Raw genomic sequence first — 9,400 nt, 5'->3', positions numbered from 1 at the left:
GTTGCGCATAGCGAGGCGGTATGAATATTCGTGAGGAGGCAGATCACTAAACGTGTGCTCTACTGTAGCATGAGCAGACATATTTACATGAGGAACTGAAAAACACAGGAAAAGTGCGTAGCTGGTGCAGGAAATCATTATGCTGAGAAACAATATGAAACTTAGAAAAACGATACATTTGATTGAGCTTTGACTGACTCTCTCACTATGGGGGTCTATTTTATACATGTCAGAAACAGTCTAACCGTTTCACCTAGGGGAGGACTTATACAATCAAACTGGCTGACTTATTAGACCTGAGCTTTTGCTTATACTCCTGTTGCGGAGTTTTCTCTAACAAGGGAGGGGTTGTAATAATGTCTTGTGCGGGACAGTCCTTTAAAACAATGTTCTGGCAATCCTTCGAATCCTGGGAAATGTTCTTGGAAATGTTTTTGAAGACTGGTTTCGATCCTTTGAAAAGTTTTACATGAGAAAGGTGGACCCACCCCTTCCTGCCTTCCAACTTGACGGCAGTTCGGGTGGTCAAGAGGACTTGACGTGGCTCCTTCCAACGTGGTTCCAGCGGACTTGACCTGTCGAAATTTCTGATCATCACAAGGGAGCCTGGAACGATCTCGTGCGGTGCCACCTCGGTATTGTCTGGAAATGCGGCGGCAACCTGTGAACGACATGAGTTGAGGGCAGACATCAAGGAAGCTAGGTAATCTGTCAGCATATTACATGAAACATCGGTAATACTTCGGGGTCTAGGAGTACCCCACATGTTAGGGGGGCGGCCGAAAACGACCTCATACGGGGACAGACCTGATCTGGAATGTGCGACCATACGCATGTAAAACAGAGCGACTGGCAGAGCTACTAGCCAGTCCACACCCTTGTCTTTACAGACTTTTGCTATACGGATTTTCAGAGTCTGATTATGTCTTTCGACTAGTCCAGCTGCTTCTGGATGGCGTACACAATGGAACTTCCACTGGTACCCTAACAACAGGGAAACATGTTTCATGAGTTCAGATGAGAATGGCTGACCGTTATCAGAATATACGACTCTAGGGAGTCCATATCTAGGGAAGAATTCACGAACCAACTGCTTGGCAGTGGTCGCGGCTGTGTAATCTGGGACTGGATATGCTTCTGTCCATCTGGACAAGGCGCATACAACTACAAGGACATACTTGAAACCTCGACATCGCTCCATTTGAATATAATCCATCTGGAGGACCTCAAAAGGGTGGTCAGGGGGCTGGAAACCACCTTGTTCCACCGGGACACTTTTACCTGGATTAAACTGACAACATATCATACAGGTACGGACTTTCTGCTTGGCTGCAGCTCGTAAATGCTTGTTGAACCAAATGTTCTGGATACTGTCTAACATAGCTTTTTCTCCTAAATGTGCTGGACTATGTGCGGTATTGATAATGACTTGAACCATAGAATCGGGGAGAAACCATGTGGCTCTACCCTTCGTTAACCATCCTTGATCTGTCTGGACCCCTCCTTGTACAGACCATTTCTTGATTTCATCGGGAGTAGCATGTAACTGTATATCTATGACATCTTGAGTAGGGTCCTTAACTGTCATGCATGTAGTTAGATCTGGAATATGTGTCTGATTAACTGGAATGTCTGGAGTCTGTGCTGTAAGCTTGGCTGTGCGGTCTGCTAAATCATTACCTTGGGAAATAATGTCAGTGACTTTCGTATGTGCTTTGCATTTCATGATAGCAATAGATGTCGGTAAATGTATGGCATCTAACAGGGCTTGAATAAGGAGACCATGCTGAATCTTGGTTCCATGAGAAGTCATAAAACCTCTCTCCTGCCAGAGCACTCCGAAGTCGTGTACAACTCCGAATGCGTAACGTGAATCTGTGTAAACATTAACTTTCAGGTTCTTGGCATGTATACAGGCTTGTGTCAGAGCGACTAGCTCTGCTGCTTGAGCGGACAGAGTATCAATACGGTGTGTTTCAATAACTTCAGTGTCAGTAGTCACTGCATACGCGGCGACTAGTTCTCCTGTACTAGTTCTCATACATGAACCATCCACATAAAGTGTCAGGTCAGGATCTGGTAACGGAATATCTGTCAGGTCTTGTCTTGGCTTTGTCATAATGTTAACTACTTCCACACAATCATGTGGGTCTGGATTTGAATTAACTGATGGTAACAGTGTAGCAGGATTCAGAACGTTGCAGCGTCTAATTTCTATGTGTGGCTGGAACAGTGTCAATTCATAACCTGTTAAACGTGCAATTGTCAAGTGCTGAGTTTGTGTTCGGTTTAAAAGAACTTCTACTGAATGTGGGACTTGTACTGTCAGGGAATGTCCTAAAACTATGGAATCACTTTGTCTGATAGCTAGTGCTGTGGCTGCAACTGACTTGAGGCATGCAGGCAACGCCTGGGCGACTGGATCTAATGTGCTCGAAAAATAAGCACAGGGCTTGTATTGACCTGCTTGATCTTGTGTGAGAACAGATAATGCTGTACCTTCGCGTTCAGTAACGAAAAGTGTAAAAGGCTTACTGTAGTTCGGTGTAGCTAGAACTGGAGCCTGACATAGGGCTTTCTTTAACTCGTTGAAACTAAGTGTATGGTCAGATGTCCAAGGGAGGACAGTCGATACGGCTGCCTCCTGTGTCGTTAACTGTATCAGTGGCTTGGCTAGAAATGCATACTGGGGAATCCATTGTCTACAATAAGAAGTAAGGCCGATAAAAGCACGTACCTCCTTCTGGGTTCTGGGCTGGGGAAGACTCGCTATTAACTGGATACGGTCGGGTGTCAACTGCCTACCCCTCTTGGACAGCAAGTGTCCTAAGTATACCACTTGCTGGACACAGAATTGAAGCTTCGAAGGTGACACCTTGTGCCCCATCTCGGCTAGAAAATACAGAACTGTAAGTGATGCACGCTCGCAGTCACGTTCAGAACGGGCTGTGATCAGTAGATCATCGACATACTGGAGCAGGGCAGTGTCAGTTGGCATGTGAATATTGTCTAGTTGTCTCTTGAGTGCTTGACTGTAAATACTAGGACTTTCTGTGAAACCTTGAGGAGCGCGTGTAAACATATAGCTCCTTCCATTTAAACAAAATCCGAAAAGAAACTGGCTGTCTGGATGAATTGGAACACTGAAAAATGCATTCTTGAGGTCTATGACAGTGAAAAACATGGCTTCGGAATCAATGGCAGTTAACAGGGAAGAAATGTCTGGGACAACTGGGTACTGAGGAATAATACATTTGTTAAGCTCTCGTAAATCAATCACTAGTCGATATACTGGCGGTGCATTTGGGTCAGTACGTTTCATGACTGGAATGATCGGAGAATTACACACATTGGAGTCAGTTTCTACAACTACTCCTTGAGCCATGAGCTCGTCAATAATTTTGGATAAGGCTGCTACAGCCTCGGGTGGCAATCTGTACTGCCTGATTCGGGGTAACACTACACCTGGTTTGAGAGTCACACGATAGGGTGTGATTTGCATGTAACCTACATCAGTTGGACCTTGCGCCCATAAATGCTGCGGAACATTAGACAATCTTGAATCAAAATCTCGTAATACATAGTGACCCTTAAAGTCACGTAGGAACAGACGTATTCCCTCTGGGGAACAGCAAATAACTGCACCTAATTCTTTCAATGTCTTAATGCCTAATAGATTTTCTGGACATGACTTAGTAAGTAACAGATCAGTAGTACGGGACAATGGACCTACTTCTAGAGTAACTGGCTTTGATATCTCATTAATTATTGGTTTTCCTGAAAATCCAAGGGAAACATTTCTTGAGCCTGAGAGCGGAGCCCCTGGAACTTCGGCGTGACTAATTGTGGTCCTACTTGCCCCTGTATCGATCAAAAACTTTCTGTCTTTCCCTAATACTTGACTATGAACATAGGGACCTTCTTGATCTACAGGTATCTCGATGAGAGGCAAGCCTACCTCCCTCTCTAGGCTGTTTCATGAATATGACTGGTACTCTGGATACTCAGACTGTGCATACTGGTACATCTGTGATGTAACATGCTGTGTTGCAGCAATAGGCTGCGGTACTGTAACTGTCTGTTGTGCATTCTGTGGCTGAGGAGTCTGTGAAACTTGTTCTTGTCTAGGCGGACGTGGTCTTTCTTTAGTCTTACCAGTAGCTATGTTGTGTTTCAGAACTGCACACTCGTTTATAAAATGACCTGGCTGTTTACAATAATTGCAGTTCCCTTTAACGGGAGCCGCAGGATGACTGGCTTGATTCGGACCCCTCTTCTGACTGTCTTGAGGAATAGATTGTGCAACTAGCACTTTCATTTTCGTGTCTTTCATACGTTTTCTTTCGTGTTCTTGCTCTTCTCTAATTCTATTCTGGTGATACTGAAGCATCTGGAGCATCTGGGACGGAGTATTTGCTTGCCAGGTGCTTTCGACTTTCAAAACTCGGTTTTTAATTTGTGGACTTGAATTCTCGACTAATTTGGTAACGAAAAGGTGAGGGTATGACTCACTACTTGTCTTGAGACCACTGTTAATACTGAAACATTTCTCAAATCTAGAATAAAAATCACTAATATCCTCATCTTGTTTCTGTTTACAGGCTGAGATTGCATCCCAGTATCCTTTCCTAGTTGTCAATAATCTGGGTAAAACTTGAATCAATAATTCTGGTAATTCTTTACATTTATCTCCAAGACCGGTACCTGGTACTCGTGCCTTGTCTTCAGCTTCTAGAGCTGTCCAATCGATCTTTTTCTCTCCCACCTCCCATTCCTTTTCCTTTAACTTTTCATACACCCCTGCGGGTAGCAGGACCTTTAACATTTTAATGATATCTGGATAAGTGTATTCTCCCATACGGAGCATGTCTTTTAATTCTCTATGGAACCCCGCTGGATCTTTGTCATGACAGGGAATTAATTTCTTCATTTCAAGAAGTTCCATCTTCGAAATCGGAGTGTATACAAACACTCGTTGCATTACGCCACCCGCTCCTTGGACGGGGTGGACTTCTCGTAACGGATTCTGTCTGTCTATGTAGAATGGTTTACTTTCTGGGGGTGAGACATGAACAAAATGCGGGTTCAAGAACGTTCTATACTTGTGGCGCTGTTCTAGAATGACACTAATTAAATCGGTACCTAGACCTCTCCATCTATACTGGAGTAACTCGTTCAGAATATCGTGTAACGGACCTGGATCAGAATGTTGACCCTCATACAACGTAATGAGGTACTGGATCATATACATACCCACCAGTCGTTGCTCGGCTGGGGGCAGTTTCAGAAACATTTGTGCCACTATTTCGTCTGGAAAAGTGGTAGAATCAGTAATCCATCGGACTGCTGATCGGGCTAGTTCTTGTTCATGCATGGTACTTAATTCGCTATAACCGACTCGTGATTTCAGAATGTGATCGGTAGCTTGAAATACTTGTTCTAGAGAGCCTTGTTCTGGTGCTGGATGATGGAAAATAGACTTGGGTTCTGGACGTAAATGGCGATCTGGAAATCTGGATTTTCCTACATACGCTATTCTGGCGGGATTCTCGTTCTCTTCCTCTTCAGGATCAGAGATACTTTCTTTCTCGCTTACTTGTGCTGCTTTACGCTGTTCGTGTAACCTTATTATTTCTTTACGAATTTTCTTGTACATACTTTCCATGGCACTAATGGTCTTGTGCTTACCCTCGGCTATATTATCACTCCACCTTGTCAGGATTCTCATTTCGGCGGGATCTTTAGACGGGTAATCTTGTTCTCTTATTAAACAATTGATCAGGAACTTTAATATCATGAGCTGAATCTCGGCTTTCCTTTGAGACATAATCTCGCCAATACTTTCTGGATCATCCCCTGTACGGATGAAACGATATATTCTGTCTAGATCTTCTTTCATATTTGGTAAGGTGACTAGATACTCGGTCACCCTTCTTACGCGTACGGAATATAAAACCATATTATACTCGCCTGGGACTGTGTCATAGACACATTCGGCAAGGGCTTGTCTGATTTCTGTAACAGACTTATTACTTTTAGGAGTACGCTGTGATGCTTGAGCATGTAATTCGAGTGCTGATAAACGCTTGTGTGGCGGCGGGGTTTGAGGAGGACCTCCTCCTGCGGCCCCTAGACTAGAATCGTCGACTGACATTCTTCGTGCTTGCAGGGTCGGTAATTGTAACGTGGGCTGAACTTGTATGGCAGGCTGACCCGGGGGTACCGCAACAGGTACTCCGGTGTCTGGAGGAACGGGAAGTGCCTGATTTACAGGGACAGGTGGAGCGCGAACTGGATTTGCATATTCTGGAACTGTGTCGTCCAAATAGGACGAAATAAAAATATCAGCTGCGGTCGGTTTGTGACGTAGCTTGGTCGGAACTAGTGGTGGCGGGAAATTACTGGGTGCCTCTGGGGTCGCTTTTGGCAAGCCTTCGGCAAGGAGAGGATACATACCCTTAATGAGGGCATGCCTCTGTCTGTCTGACTGTTCGGCTTTGACTTGTTCACCTATCTCGATTAATTCTCTTTCTTGGGCTCGTTCTTGGGATTCTCTACTTAACTCTGACTTTCTGACTTCCTTTTCCGTTCTTCTATGCGCTTCCTTACGCCATAACTCGATGGCATCTTTCTGTGACTGTCTGGCTTTCTTTCTCCATAATGCTTCTTCTACTCGCATGATACATTCGGCATCCCATGTACCCGATACGGGCCATCTATACTTTTCTTCTAACTGTTTGGTATACTCTACCCATAAATCTAGATACAATATGGCGCTTATGCCATGCTTCTGATACATAAAGTGACCTGGACTGTCCCTAGGCGGAACAGGAACTGCTGCTTCCAGCAGACCCTTTCTAGTTTTTAACTGACGTAACTTTGAAAAGAGCGGCATTCTAAACTTGAATCGGAACACAATACAATACACGAAAAACAATAACAATTGGGAAAACGATTCAGGCATACCACGACATTGGAAATACATTAAACAACATTATAAATAACAGTTCGAACAGAATACTACCTAAAAAAACTGAAAACAGAACAGAACAGAATTCTCGAGAACGGAACAGACTAGAGTTACTGGATGCACTGCTATAACAGTACGGAACATACCGGTCCCATAAAGGAATGCATCAAGACCCGTATCCACCTAGGTGAACACTTCGTTTGTGGGCTTGGGTACCACCAACCCACGGACCAGGAGTCAATTTAGACTGACCCTGTCTAGACACTACCCCAGCAATGGTACTCACCGGGCAGCACGGAACGGAAGGCCTCAGACTGGACTGGACTACGACGACGAACTTCGGACTTCGGACTTCAATTACGGGTGGGCCTCCGGATACCTCGGACCTTGGACTCTCGGCTTGGGCTCTGGTCGGGACTCGCCGCGTTCCTCCACCGTCTCGTTCGGATGCTGGACCGCCTCCTCCGTCTCCTCCGTGGGCCTGAGGGATACTTGAAGCAGAAATATCTGCACTTGGCCAGTATGGTTCCGTCACGACTGCAGAGGGTCAGGGGGTCGGCGTGGCTTCACCGACGCGTGGGGAAAGGGCAAGTCCCTATTCGGGCGCCATTATGTGGTAAATAAATAAATAATACCCTATTTTTGGATGAAATGAATGAATAACAGATAGCTCAATAAATAAGAGTCAAGATTCGAGGTAGTAGGAGTTTCTGCAGGTTTATTACAGCATAAGGACAGGATCAGGACAACCTGCATAGGAACAGGGGAAAAGAGGCCCAGCAGCTGCTGGGGCTAGGTCTGGGATGAGCGCGCTAACTTTTAATAACAAAACATTGACTTATATACATAGCGCAAACACATAGCATTACATTGCAGTAGGCGTAGCAGTGGGTGGAGTAGAAGGCGTGACGCGTAACAGTCGCGAGAGATAACAGTAAAAAGAGGTGTAACTGGGAGTTTACTTAGACATGTGATGCAAACGTAACAGAATATGTCATGAATGGGCGGACACATAGGAGGGGGCTACCTAAGGAGCCGGGACCTCTAACCTAATGGTGCGCGAAAACTGGCAATGACGTATTACTAGGAGAAGCTGGGGGCTAGGAAGCGCGCCGCTCGTAGCTGCTTTTGTGCGCTATCTACTTGGAGTGCTTGTTGCTGCCCTCTCATCGCCTGCTGCCAGCCGCGTTGAGATAGCCAGGAGGAAGGCTATTTGCTTGGTTTCTAATACAACCGAGGCTTACCGACAGGGGCTGGGACTGCGAGACCCAGGGTGCAGCGCGAGGAGATCTGAGCGCACCTGGAGTCTCTTCCCGCCCCTGCTCCGCCTCTGCTACCTGGCTGCTGTTCCTGGATTGGTCGAAGGCGCTTTAACAGCTCGCGGCCCCCGCTTCGCGGGCGCCGCTCGTAGCTGCTTTTGTGCGCTATCTACTTGGAGTGCTTGTTGCTGCCCTCTCATCGCCTGCTGCCAGCCGCGTTGAGATAGCCAGGAGGAAGGCTATTTGCTTGGTTTCTAATACAACCGAGGCTTACCGACAGGGGCTGGGACTGCGAGACCCAGGGTGCAGCGCGAGGAGATCTGAGCGCACCTGGAGTCTCTTCCCGCCCCCTGCTCCTACTTAAGACACACCCTCCACGCTACGCGGGACGCGAGCGGGACGCCGGGCGAAGCCCGGGCAAAGGGCGGGCCGTCTGTGGCCGTCCGGGGACGTCTGAGGACGGGACGGGCCACCCCTTTAACATCCACGCCTAAATAAACACCAAAATATAGTACACCGTGGAGTTATAATTTCAGAGAAAGGCTACGATCTCCATCTACGTCTCCCTACCTCCAGAGTTGCGATACTAGTGGCTGTTTCCTCAGAAAACAAAAATGGGTCTTAAGAAACTACGTTCGCGGACTATTTTTATGAAGCGAATGGGAACTGAGGAAGCCGTTAGAAAATCCACTGACAACGGAATCAAAGCTGGTCGCAGCAGCCTGACCCCAGCAATCAGTGAATATTTCTCTTCTTTATCGGCAAAAAAGAAACCGGAAAAAACCATGCCCGCTCTCGAAAATAAAACACCAGGAAGCATGGAGGATAGATCTTGCTTATCGGCACCCCCCCATCTGTCTCATAATGTCAGCGATACTGTGTTCAACAACAATAATAAGTTTACACATACAATGAGAGACCAACAACCTGAAAATTCCAACACTAGTGTGGTGAAATCATCAACGCCTATCAAAAACTATGAGGGTGTACCCAAATCAGACGACTTGAGTATTTTAATTCATACAACAGAACAAAATATTCTAACCTCTGAAATCTTTATGACAAAGGGCAATGGGAGCCCTCAAACACAACCACAAAAAGACTCATGTCTATCCAACCAAAGAGACGGAGAAAACAGCCCAGAGCTTAAGTCAACAAATACAGATGCAAA

Source organism: Lissotriton helveticus, chromosome 6, assembly GCF_964261635.1.
Source record: "Lissotriton helveticus chromosome 6, aLisHel1.1, whole genome shotgun sequence".
In the NCBI taxonomy this organism is placed as follows: Eukaryota; Metazoa; Chordata; class Amphibia; order Caudata; family Salamandridae; genus Lissotriton; species Lissotriton helveticus.
The sequence above is the reverse complement of the archived record's forward strand: the minus strand, read 5'-3'. Positions refer to the sequence as shown.